The 13,652-nt window shown below is 40.3% G+C and overlaps 1 pseudogene; it reads left to right on the forward strand.

The window, feature by feature from the left end:
• The first annotated feature begins 8,018 nt into the window (after window positions 1-8,018).
• Window positions 8,019-8,774, forward strand: LOC118659777 (annotated as a pseudogene).
• Window positions 8,775-13,652: the final 4,878 nt, after the last annotated feature.

Here is a 13,652-nt window from a genome sequence, read left to right on the forward strand (position 1 = left end):
GGACCAAGAGGAGAGGGAGCCTGGGAGACCTGACAGGAGGTGAGACACTAGAGAAGACAGTCTTTTAGGAGCATATCCCTAAAAACCAGTCATGAGCAGAACATTTCATTTACAAGGATGCTCTTCTTTTTTTTTTTTTTAATATATTTTATTGATTTTTTACAGAGAAGAAGGGAGAGGGATAGAGAGTTAGAAACATCAATGAGAGAGATCGATCAGCTGCCTCCTGCACGCCCCCCCCCTGGGGATGTGCCCGCAACCAGGGTACATGCCCTTGACCGGAATCGAACCCGGGACCCTTCAGTCTGCAGGCCGACGCTCTATCCACTGAGCCAAACCGGTTCGGCGACAAGGATGCTCTTCTTAAGAGTGTATATAGTAGGTATTGGCAGGGCCTCCAAAGCAAAGGTCCATTTGTTAAAACTATTTCTTCCTTAAATCATCAGACTTTCCCCCAAATTACCTATTACCTGGGCTGGAAATCTTCAGTTTGTTCCTGTAGATTCAGCTCCCTCTTCTCTCCCTGCTGTGCAGATATGTGACCCATAAAGTCTACATCACCTCAGAGGGCACCTCTGCCCCTGCCTTTCCAGTGATTGGGCCAATAGGGAGGGGGAACAGTGATATCTGGGAGAAGAAGTGGTGGGAGGAAAGTAAGATAGGCATTTTATTCTCCAGATTCTGTCTTGATATCTGCCTAAGGTGGCTCTTTATTGAAGACCAGAGTAACATCACAGTGACGTAGAGAGAAGAAACCCCATCCCTGGGCCAAGCACTCTAAAGGGCCCTGTTTCGCCTGTTGTCTATACTTGCTGCTCCCTAAAGAGCAAGACATCTGCAGGCCAACGGGACATGCCCACCCAGACCATATTCTTGGTACACAGATCCCCATCATTCTCTGGTAAAACAGTTCTGAGTCCACTTTTAGGACGTGCATTGGTGGGCACAGCTCTTCGGGGGATGAGGATCAGGGTAGAAACAGAACTTGTCAATACAACTGGAGTGACCATATATGTGCATATGTTATCTTTCAATGTGAAAAAAGTCAGGAGTGTGAAGAGAGGGGGTGACTGTGGGCTAGGGGTGGCAGCTATTCCTCCCCCTGCTGTAGTGTATACGTATTTTTGTCAGGAGGCCTTCTTCATGCAGCTGACGCTCAACTCTTACCATTCCATCCCTTATGGGTCTTCCTGAACCCCACCCACACCTTTGTAAGTAACCCTTGCATTAAATGCTTCTCAATTAACCAGCATAGCATGGTCAGTGTAGTAACTGTTTCCTTCCAGGAAGCTGCCGGGTAAAAAGTATAGAGGCCGAAAGTTAAAAGCACACAATCATGCAACTTGATGGTAGAGCAGAAATTTGAATTTAGGCGCAAACTCTGTCTGAAATATCAGTGTGTTATAGACAATGTACCAAGTAGTTGTTTGAGAGAAGCACCCAGCTCTAGAACACTTGGCTCTCTTTAGCTAAGGTTGCACTATTTAGCCTGATGAAAGAAAGAGGCCTCAGTTTTCTCTCTAAGCACACATCCAGGCCATGCTCTTTTTGCTCTTTTACTTTATGGAATTGAATGTAGGATTCGCTGTTTCTGCCCTGAAGGGATGAGGCAGAGCTGCTAGTAACTCCCCAGGCTACTATAACAGTGTCTCCCTGCCTTTTCTCAGCTCCTTGCACATAACCTCCTGCCTTTAGAGAAGATTCTGTACCCTTGATGACTGGGAAAAGGAAGTCCACTTGCCTCCAAACTAGGACTTGGGAAGTCAGGAGACAACACCAGGGCTTGTTTTTTTGTTTTGTTTTTTTATTTGTTTTGCTTTTACTAAAATTTATGTGTATACACACAGAAATAAATGTTCAGAATATATGACAAAAATGCATAAGAATGGTTCTTGGGTAGCTCTAATATATATTACTCTTATTTTCTGTTGTATATTTTTTAAACATTTTCCTTATTTAAAAGTTATTTTATTTATAATAAGTATTTTTAAAAATACAAATGATTTTGCAACTCTTCAGTGAGTGTCCTAGAAATAGATATAGAGGTAAGTAACCCTAAGAAGAGACAGATCAAAAAACCAGAACATCCTCCAAAAGAGACAACTTGCTCCTGTTATTCTGACAGTGGAAAATGGTAAAATGTTACTAGAGATTTTAGCAACTCTAGTAAGGTCATGTGCCTACAATAACCATTTCAAGAGCATACAGTTAAGAAAAACATAGAAACTTGTTAAAGTATAATCAGGGTCATGGGGGTCAAGAGAGATCCCAAAGTATTTGTCATTGACTAATACATTACATTATACAAGTAGTTACTGAATGTCCATATAATGTACCAAATATTGTTGGTGATGCAGCAATGTCACAGCACTGAATACGTAAGTCAAGATTTCTGCTCTCTTAAAATATATATAATGGGGGAGGGATAAACAAGCAATGAGGAAAATGTCTAAGATAAGTTCATTTAGTGATATGTACTGTTAAGGCAAAATATTAAAATATAAAAGAATGTGAGAAGAAGCTGCTATCAATTTTATGGTCAGTAAATTCTTCTTACAGAAGTACAATATGGCTGAGCTCTGATTGACAAGAAGAGTATTTCTACTAGAAGGAACCATAAATTCCAAGTTCCTAAAGGAAAATAAATTTGTCTTTTTCCCAGGGATCAAAAAGACCAAAAGAATAGGAAACTCAGTTGAGAGGGAAACTCAGACTAACACATATATAACTTAGGAGTCCTCAGTATAGAATGTAGAAATCTCAAGTCTCTAGCAATACATCAAAGATTTGACAAAGGATAATTGCCAAAGTAATATGGAAGCTGGAGGTACCACCATGATGATGGAAAGACACTTGATTTGGGGTGGTGAACACACAATACAACATACAGATGATGTATTGTATGCCTGAAATCTATACAATTTTATTAACCAATGTCACCCCAATAAATTCAATAAGATTAAAAAAAGAAAAAAAGAGCATCTTTTATACATGATCTTCTTCAGGAGGAAGAGGAGCGATTCATACCCCAGTGATCCACAAAGGTGGCAGTGCGGGGCAAGAGTTGTATAGTATGTACTTACGTCTGCAGTGTGAAGATGGGACAGAGTTTAGTACTTCATCTTGGTTGCACAAGTTGTTTTATGGGATGTAATTGTTATCTACCAGTGTGGTTAATGGTCTGGATAAAAATATGACAGATGACAGATTTTGCAAGGGCACCAAATGGGTTACATGCAATAAAGTGAGCCAGACTGACTTATGGGTGTTACAGCCTCAGGAGTGGACTTATTTCCAGCAATGTGCTCAACTACCATGTGCAAATATGTGAAATGGATCAATTAACTATTTCATAAAGATTTTCCTTTTTATTCAGGGTTATGAATATTGCTACTCCTTTACAGATTTTCCCCAGAAGCTACATTTGAATTCAAGCAGGGTTATTTGAAGAGATGCGTAACTCCTTCACACTTACAGCTTCAGATAAAATGATAGAGGGGTAGTACAGCTTATCATTTTTTCACCATTTTGCCTCAATACTCTTTTATTTCCACTTTGTTACTGTAGGCAAGACTTGATCAATAGCTATAATAAAGGATATGAGTAGCTCAGGAAAATAAGGCAAGCTAATAGGAATAAGACTGATCATTTTTCATTTTCATAAGTCTTGAAATACATTTATGATGCTACTCCAGTGGTCCCAGGGGCACGAACAGTTTCTTTGCAATTGGTTCTGGATTAATGGACTGCCCTGCTTGCTAAGAAAATATTTATAAAAATACAGAGATTTTCATGCATTGATACATCATCTTTTTGATAGGCATATCTAAGATGGGTAATTTTTTATTTAAAGGCAGAAAAATGTTTAAAGGACTAATTATATCCTACATCATCACTTGATGACATAGTATCAACAGTCTGTTTTTAATGACAAGCAATTTATTGAAAAATATTTCCACTTGTGCCAGTTTAAAATTAGATCAAATTACTACTATAAGATTATTCTTTTTTCAAGATTAAAAAGGAGTAGTAAAAGGATTTTTGTAAAAGCAATCATACCTTATATGAAGGTATTAAACAAACCACATGAATTTTTTAAAAATATTATGTGTATTTCAGGAATCATTAGCTGTTCTGTGGGCCTAGAAAACCCATGATTAGGAATGACCATAAAGTTGTCTAAGTGATCACTTTTAGTCTCTCTTCCCTCGTCACTGAAGATTATGTGAAAGACCCCAAATAACTTGTTTATTCTTGGCTGAATGGAATCTGGACACTTGTGGTCTCATCTCAGGTCTGCCACCAGTTAATTGTATGATGTTGGGTATATTGCTTCATCTCTGTGACCCACAGTTAACTCATGTGTAAAACAAGATAGTTGGATCAGATGGCATTCAAGAGCCCTTTTCTTTTATGTTGTAGCACGATAAGGCTATTTTTTCCTTAAGAACTCGTATATAGTCTGAAGAGTATAGCTGCTAGCTTAAGGTAAAAACCTATTGTGCTGAGAAGTAAGGACAGCCATTGCAAAATATCATGGATTGGGTGGCTTAAAAATAGACATTTATGTCTCATGGTCCTGGAAGCTGGAAATCTAACATCTAGTTGACAGCAGAGTTGGTTTCTCCTGAGACCTCTCTCTTGGGCTTGCCAATGACCACCTCATATGCCTCTCAAACCGCATAAATTCCTCCTCTCTCTTCTTCTTCTTATGAAAACACCAGTCATTATTGGATTCCAGCTCCACCTTCGTGACCTCATTTATTTTAATTAGCTCTGTAAAGGCCCTATATCCAAACATAGTGTTAGGGCTCAATATACAAATTTGGGGGAGGGGGGGGAGGATGCAATTTTAAAAATTTATAGAAATATTTTAATAATAGTAAAAACTATAAGTACTAAGTGAAAATAATTTTAAGGCTGTATAAAATGAATCTGTGAAACCAAAAAAAGTTTTATACTTTCAAATTTATTTCTAGATACACATATATGTATGTATATATTTTTATTTATTATTGGGACCAAATTAAAATTTAACTTACTAATTTTTCACTCTAAGATTCTCAAGTATTGTTTTATTAAAGGACTCAGTATATGGTCATTAATTTTATAAGTTGAGATATTAAAATATAAAAAAATTAAACAGCCCTAGCTGGCTTGGCTCAGTGGATAGAGCATAGGCTTGCAGACTGAAGGGTGGTGGGTTTGATTCCAGTCAAGGGCATATGCCTGGGTTGCGGGCTCCATCCCCAGTAGGGGGCATTCAGGAGGCAGCCAGTCAGTGATTCTCTCTCATCATTGATGTTTCTATCTCTCCCTCTCCCTTCCTCTCTGAAATCAATAAAAATATTTAAAAAAAACACAAACAAATAAAAAATCCATAATGGATCATTCAGTCAACAATTAGTGCCGGGGTCCAACCCCAGCAGGTCCAGGGGTTCCCAAAGGCGTAGATGGAGTCAGCGAAGAAGGAAGGACACGGAGACAGTGTTCAGTTGATCAGCAGCCTAGCCAGGGTCTCCAGCCAGGATCTCCAGCCAAGTTCTGGTCTGGATCTCCAGAGAGGTTCTGCTGTTTATTGTCTTGTTACATCCGTATTTATACCAGTTGATTTTAATCCTGTCAATTTCTATTACAAAGGTTAGGGCGTTTCTTATCTCCATTCCAGGGAGTAAAGATTATGTAGCTTAAGCATGATTGTTTGTAGTTAAAGTGATTAACTACCTGCCTGGCACTTAGTTAAGGAGTTTCATCCCCTCCCTAACTTCAGGGAAAAATCCCTACCTGGGGAAACAACCTTTGTCGGAGAGGTGACCTTGGTTAAAACACACAGCGCTAAGGGGAGCAAACATATTAAGAACAGTATGCTATATCCGCCAGGTCCCTTAAAACATATGCTGTGCAGATGTTTCTTTCCTGCAGCGACTGTGTCAAGCAGCAAGGATGGACCAGCTTCCGGCAGATTAGCCTTTTATTTGCATACCAGATTATGGTACTGAATGACAACATTCTAGGGGTCAATCTTTCACTCTGTAGCAGTGCTATGTGCATGGGGCACTTCTGTACTTGTTTCTCCCTGGAAGATCTGGGCAGGGTTTCTCTGTTCTGCTTTCACCATCATCTCTGAGTTTGGGTTCCCCTGAGCTTGAATGCTTTGGGAGAGGCAGTCATTGTTGACTATGCACGCATCAGCTAGAGCACTTTTCACTGTTCCGCTGGGTCTGTGGCTTCAGGTCATGAGTGGGCATGGGGTGTCTTCATGGCTTCACAACAATGAGTCACACACAGTTGTAAACTCTCTCTTAGTTCAAAGAGGCTTAAAAGAAAAGCCTCAGCAGTGCTCTTAAGCCGCTTAAGGGAAAAAAACAGTTTACACACACTTGTGAGACCTGCTTGGGGATACAGGGACATTTTATTGTCTGCTGGACACAGTTATGTTTCTGGTTGGTCTACAGTGATATTGTGATAAAAGTCAAGTTGAATTCAGTGCTTTGGCTTTTAAAGAATAGCATAGTATCATGGTGTCCACATATATACAATGGCCAAGGAACTCATCTTTCTGATCAGGATGTGGGTCCCAGCCAGCAAAGCGTTGTTGGGAATACAAGAGGAGACAGAAAAGATAACTACTCCTAAAGTTCAGGCAAAAATCACAAAACCTTTTTATATTAAGCTATCTCTGGAAATTCTCTTAATCCTGGCAACCAAGGCTGGCTAATGAGTAATTACATTTCTAATTTCAAACCATTATTATCACTTACTCATTAACCATGACCCATATTATGTAAATTGCCCTTGAAATATATCCAATGAAAAATTTTAGAAATATGTAACATTGTCCACAGGTGTGACTGAATGTGCTAATTCACAGACTTGTATCTGAGTTGTGCCTAGTCAGTCTTGCACGAAAACCCTGTGGGTCACAAGGTAGTGGCTAGGACCACGGAGTCCCAATTTGGGTTCAATACAGGACAAGCTGGCTTGATGACTTGTATCCATGTGAGCTTAATCAGATGACTCAATCCCTTAGACTCAGTTTCCTGATCAGTAAAATGGAGATAGTAATACCTCCTACAGCCTAAGGTTTCTGTTGTGAGACTCCAATAAATGGGTACACATAAAGCTCTTAGCAGAGTGTCTGGTGCCAAGTAAAGATGCAATAAGTATTAGCTATCATTGTTTTGTTGTGTAACGAGTTGTTACTGTGTTCCACTTGAGAAAGCTGGATATGTATTCAAGAAATGACTAAAAAGTAAACATCCTATCTAATAATAGACAAACATGGTAATTAACAGTAACTTCGCTACCCTTCCCATGGCTAATCAGGGTGATATGCAAATTAACTGCCAACTAAGATGGCTGTTAACCGCCAACAAAGATGGCGGTTAATTTGCATACATAGGCACAATGATGGGAAGCGAAAGGGGAAGGATGGAAGAAGCCGCCTGCTGGTGTCAGAACCCAGGTGGCAGCCAAGAGCCGGAGAACTGGTCTGCCTTTGTGATTGGAGAAGCCAGCCGCCTTTGCCGGCCTTGGGCCAGTAATCAGAGAAGCCAGGTGGGGCAGGGAAGAGGGAATGTCCACCTCTTTCTTCCCCCGCCGGGCTTCTCAGATCACCAGTGATCAGAGAACACCCAGAGGTGGGGCCAGAGGCCAGGCTGCATCCCTGCCTGGTGACGTGATCCAGTCCCGGGGAAGCGCAGCCAGGCCCCAGAAGGAGACTGAGGGGCCTTCCAAGCAGAGAGTCTCCGTGGTCAGACTGCGCAGTGTTGGGACAGGAATAAAGATGGAGGTGACTCAGATGCCTGGCCAGTGAGTTAGACCAGCAAGCAGGGCCTTTCAGCAGGGACTCCGGGTGGGGGTGGGGCGAGGAAAGCAAGCTGGAAATATAGAACTACAACTCCCAGGAGGCTTAGCAGCTGGGGCCTGTGTGCCTGGCCATGAAATCAGATGGGGTGAGTCATTTTGCACTTTAAGAGGCTTGCAAGGATTGAAGTTCTGCCAGGAGCCAGGGAGAAATGGAGCTGGAGCAGAGAGAGGGGTCCATGGCAGCCGTGGGCTTTGAGGAGTTCTCAGCACCTCCCTGCTCAGAGCTGGTGCTGCCTCCGCTGTTTGGTGGTCACATCCTGGAGAGCAAGCTTGAGACTGAAGTGTCAGGGGGTCTGGGCAGCACCAGCCTCCAGGAGTGAGACAAAGAGGAGGAGGCAGCCCATGGCCAGATGCCGCGGTCCCAAGGGGAACCCAATCGCAGGAAGTACCAGGTGCTGGGTCGGCGCTGCAGGGAGATCAAGCAGGTGAAAGAGCGGATCCTGAACAGGGTCCATCAGACATAGAGGATAACACGGAGACTCCAGCAGGAGCGGAGGTTCCTCATGAGGGTGCTGGACTCCTACGGCGACGACTACTGGGCCAGCCAGTTCACCATCTTACTGGAGGACGAGGGCAGCCAGGATACAGACGCCCCCACCCCAGGCAATGCTGAGAATGAGCCTCCAGAGAAAGAGGGGCTGTCCCCGCCCAGGAGGACACCAGCACTTGCAGAAGCCAGCAGCCCAACCCCTGGTGAGGGGCCCAGCGGTTGGAAGAGGCAGCGAGTGCCACAGGAAGGGCGCCGGGCGGGAGTCCCGCTGACTCTGGAGCTGGCCCCCGTGCAGGTAAAGGTGGAGGAAGACTTTGGCTTCAAAGTGGTCGAGGCTCTGGACTCAAGTTGGGTTTCTTGGGGGCCAGACAAGCTGTTGCCCTACCCCACCCTAGCCAGCTCCCCCTTTGACTGACCCCCCAATAAATAGGCCCCATGCTCTCCTCAGCAAAAAAAAAAAAAAAAAAAAAATGCTTATAGAGGCATGCTTATAGGATCAAATAGTATAAATATAGATGTAACAGGACAATAAAAAGAGAACCTGGCTATGATGATCACCTGAACGCTGCCTCTGTGTCATTCCTTCTTCACCAACTCCGTCCACACCTTTGGGAACCTCTGGACCTACTGGGGCTGGACCCCAACATTCCTCTTATTATAAGGAGTCAGTGAGATGGGCTAAGGGTCCCACTGGAAATGCCTCAATTTAATGTAATCCCCTCTTTAAAGATCTTATCTCCATATACAGGTACATTCTGAGGTTCTGGGGATTAGGATTTTAACATACATTTTGTTGATTACCCAAATCAGCTCTTAACAACCAGCATGTTTCAGAAAGTAGATTCCTACAGGGTTATTTACCAAATATTCAGAAGTATTTTTAAAAGAGCTAAGCCCCTTGCCCACCGCGCGGGCCCCTCCCGGCGAAGAGCGAAGGCCTGGGTTCTGGGCGCCGGAGGAAAACTGGTGCCAGCAGCCAGGAGAAGGGGCCACCAAGGGGCCCCAGATTGCGAGAGGGCACAGGCCGGGCTGAGGGACCCACCTGAGTGCACAAATTTTTGTGCACCGGGCCTCTAGTATAATAATAAGGCCCAATATCATGTATAGGTGTAATTGCATGATGAAAGCTGTATATGGAAACAATATCAGCAAATAGAAACAGGGATTCTTGAAACCACAGGCTTTATAGATCATGTCTATATAAGTGCAAGTTCCCGAATTGACAGTCGCTTTCATATTAAAGTAATAAATCACCAGTTGATTTTAGAAAAATATTGCACTTGCTACCTTAGTAATAAATTTAAATTTATTATCATATATTATGCTTCATCTTTTTTGTTCAAAATCACTGAAACAAACTAACATCGAACAGTAATTACAACCGTATCTATGTTGAGAATCACCTTGAGTTGCTTAAATGAATTTAGGACATGCTCATGCTCATGCAGGTTGTGTCAAGGCATTCAAAATCAAGATAAAAATTCCAATTAGTAAAACGGTGTGCAGTAAAGAGAAACGTAGCTATATCATGATTCTAACTGCAAAGCCTTTATATTTATGGAAGGCTTCAGAGTTGTGGCAGACACTGTTGATCACCCTCACCCACTCACCCCCCCTTCTCTCTTGCTGCAAGTGCACTTTCTCTCTGCACACTGAAAAGGCTAGGCATTCATTTCAGCAGACTCTTGCAGCTAGGGCACAGGGATACGATCTCAGGAGAACTCACCCTCTGGTTTAAGGGAAAGGACTTTTTCCCTGATCTGGAGCAAATGTTTAGGAGAAAATTCACCTTCCATCTTGCCTTCAGATACTGTTCCCTCCGGAAGAGTAAATTGAAGACAGAGCAGCTGTCTTAGGATCGTAGGGTCAATCTAAGGGACTTCTCAAGGTAGCCAAACCAAAAGCTTCAGAACTAACCAACCTTGAATATATTTACCTTCAGAATGTTTATGTGAGATAATGAATCCACGTTGTTTAAATTTTGTTTGTTAGGTATTCTGATAGTTTCAATCAGTGTAAGAGTACTTAAGGAGTAGTTATGCTGATAATAACTTTCATAACCATATACAATTGTTATAAATTTGATAAGTTTAATTAAAATAATCAAAATCATATTGATTATTGAGAAATTCTTCCCTAGTCTTAAATCAATTCTACAAACTGGCAGTAGGCAGAAATTGAACAAAAAAGCTTACAATACAGCAAATTTAATGTTTTAATTTCATTCAATTGGGGAGGAAAGTGAAGAGAGAGAGAGAGAGAGAGAGAGAGAGAGAGAGAGAGAGAGAGAGAGAGAGAATCTAGAAAGATAGTTACCAAAATCTTAACACAGGTCACCATGGATGTCAATTAAAATGAATTTTATACTTTTTGAAAAAAATTATTGTGCATTTATCCTCACTTATATGTATTATTTAATCTTTGTATGAATATCTAAATAGAAATCAGCCATTTTCATTTTGGCAAAAAATTAAATAAAAGCAAGGATAATTTTGACCTTATCAAACTGTGATGAGGTTGGGAGAAAGTAAAGAAAGGGGTATTCATATACATGTATTGCAAAAGTGTAATTTTGCTAATTTTCTGGTGACTAATTTAATAATGTGTGTCAAAAACTGAAAAATAGGCCTCTTTACATAAAAATGCTACTCCTTGATGACTGCTACTCTTAACTTCGAGTGGCAAAAATGTAGACACCAGCTGTCTACTGTTAGATCAGCAGCAGTTCAACAATGCTCAGAAAATAGAATACTCTCAGTTACATACATAAGACATAGAGCAGCAATTCTCAATCTTTTTCATCTCATGGCACACATAAACTAATTACCTCAATTCTGTGGCCCAACAAAAAATGTATTTTTTTCAGATCTGACAAAAATAGGTATAATTTTGATTCATTCACATTGGATAGCTACTGTTGTGGATGGCTGTTGTTATTTTTTTTTATATATTTGACAATCTAAGGGAAAAGGGGACAGTGACCCTGACTAAAGAGTCAGGTATTGCATGTTTTAAAAATTCTTTGAGCACACCAGTGTGCCAAGGCACACTGATTGAAAATTGCTGACATAGAGAGATGTTCATGGCATATCTGAATTTCTAAGATGTTTGTATGCATGTTATTTTTTACAGTTTTTCTGTAAATGTGTGTGTGTGTGTGTGTGTAGGTATGTTGAAGCAAAGAAAAAAATCTAAAACAATATTCATCAGATTCTTAATGGTGTTTTTAATTAGCATAGAATATTGAATTAAATATTTAATAAGTATGATGGGAAGAGAGAACTTTCTCTTTTAACTTTTACATGCATTTATTATTATTTTTAACTTAAGGTGATATTGATGTGAAAAATTCGTGTAGTCATGTAGTTACAGAGGACACTTTATACAGCTGTGGTGGCCATTGCAAAAGACCAGACTACACTGGACTACTTGGTGAGTCATTATTGAAAAACATGACAGGCAGGGTTGTTTGGTTTTGCCCAGATGACGGTATGGATATCTAGCTTCCAAACAAGATGAGTCATTATCAAACAATTTTATTTTGCAATTTTAATAACTAAAATATTTCTTTTCTTAATAAACTGAGAAATTAACTGTGCCCTTTCATTCTCTGTTTCATTTTTCTATAGACTCTTAACTCAATACATTAGTTGAAGGAATCTAAGCACTTAACACCTCACTCTCTAAGCATGTAACTAAGTCCTATATAGTAGCTAAATTTTCTCAGTCTTCTTCTCATCTTTATTTTTTAACCTTGAATTTCCTCCCATGTGATATCAAATTAAGGTAATTCCATGAAAACCAAAAGAAAACAGATATTTGACGACAGTTGTGTGTTTTTTTCTTTAACTATGGACAACATTTTTCACTTTTTTTTCTTTTTTGCAGACTTGAATGTACCTTCTTGTGGGACTACCTAGGCCTGTGGTCGGCAAACTGTGGCTCGCTAGCCACATGCGTCTCTTTGGCCCCTTGAGTGTGGCTCTTCCACAAAATACCACGTGCAGGCGCACACGTACAGTGCAATTGAAACTTCGTGGCCCATGCGCAGAAGTCGGTATTTTGTGGGCCTAGGCCACAAGGGCTTTCTTTGTTGTTGTTGTTTTAGTTATCTCTGCAATTAATTCTTTTTATTTTCACTTTTTGAATGAATTAATTGCAATTGCATGGACATTGACTGTATTCTCTTCAGGTATACAGCCAGTTCCATGGGCCAAACAGTTCAGAGAATGTTTCTCCTCTTATTTAAGAGTAAACTCCCTGGGAAAAGAGTTCTAGCCTCTATTTTCTCCACCAGACCTTCAGGGAAGAGCAGAAGGTCAGTGGAATGAACAAAAAATAAATGAACATATGAAAATCTAGCATAACCAAGATTAGGTACCAAGACATCTAGTCTTACTTTGCAGAATTCAGAATATATGGATAACTATTTCTTCTAGCTGTTTCCATTGCTTAACTCACTGCTCTAAATTTTGTTTTCAGCTTTTGCAAGCAAGTCTATTTACTTATTAAGGAGTCCATATGTAGGTTTCATAATCCATATTTCCTAAAAGAACTCAGTATCTACCCCAGGCTTCAGTGAGCTGCTTCCCGTCACTGTCTTCAGGCTTCTAAACGTGTGATATTTAAAATCAAGTCAAATTGTTGAGGGAAGGCATTGACTTTTCTGTCAGTTGCCAATATTGACTTCACAGAAAAAATTGAAGTCCATTTGCAATTTAACCATTTTATTAAGTTATACATCTTGATTTTGCCAAAATGTTATAAAGGGATATTTCTCCAATTTTCATTAAACTCACAATCACTTTTAATTTGAAATTACAGCAAACAATTTTAAAAACTTGCCTTAGAAGAGTCTTTCATTTTTTCCCTTTTTAAACTTTGGAATAAAGACCTAGAAATGTGTCCGTTTCTGCATCAAATATTTATTAAGTTCTATAAAGGATCAGAGGAAGGTGTTGAGAGGAATAATTAGAAAATCTAATTTAGATCGTGTGACATGGGAGACAAAAGTTGATTATAATATTCTCATCCACAAAATAAGCAACTAGACAATATTCTCTTTAGGCAAATCCATGAAACTAGGGAGAAATTGAAGCATACACAAATGATTTCCTTTCCTGTCAAAATTATTGAAAGATCCATATGAACTAACTTGCCCTGCTTCACTGTGTTTGATAGCTTTGAAATGTCTTATTTTCTTTACCAGTTGCAAGAGCTAATGGAAGCATATACAATTGCAGTAACACTGTGGGGAAACACTGGTATGAGATTTATTTAAATCCTGTGTGAA

Source organism: Myotis myotis, unplaced genomic scaffold (genome assembly GCF_014108235.1).
Source record: "Myotis myotis isolate mMyoMyo1 unplaced genomic scaffold, mMyoMyo1.p scaffold_m19_p_7, whole genome shotgun sequence".
In the NCBI taxonomy this organism is placed as follows: Eukaryota; Metazoa; Chordata; class Mammalia; order Chiroptera; family Vespertilionidae; genus Myotis; species Myotis myotis.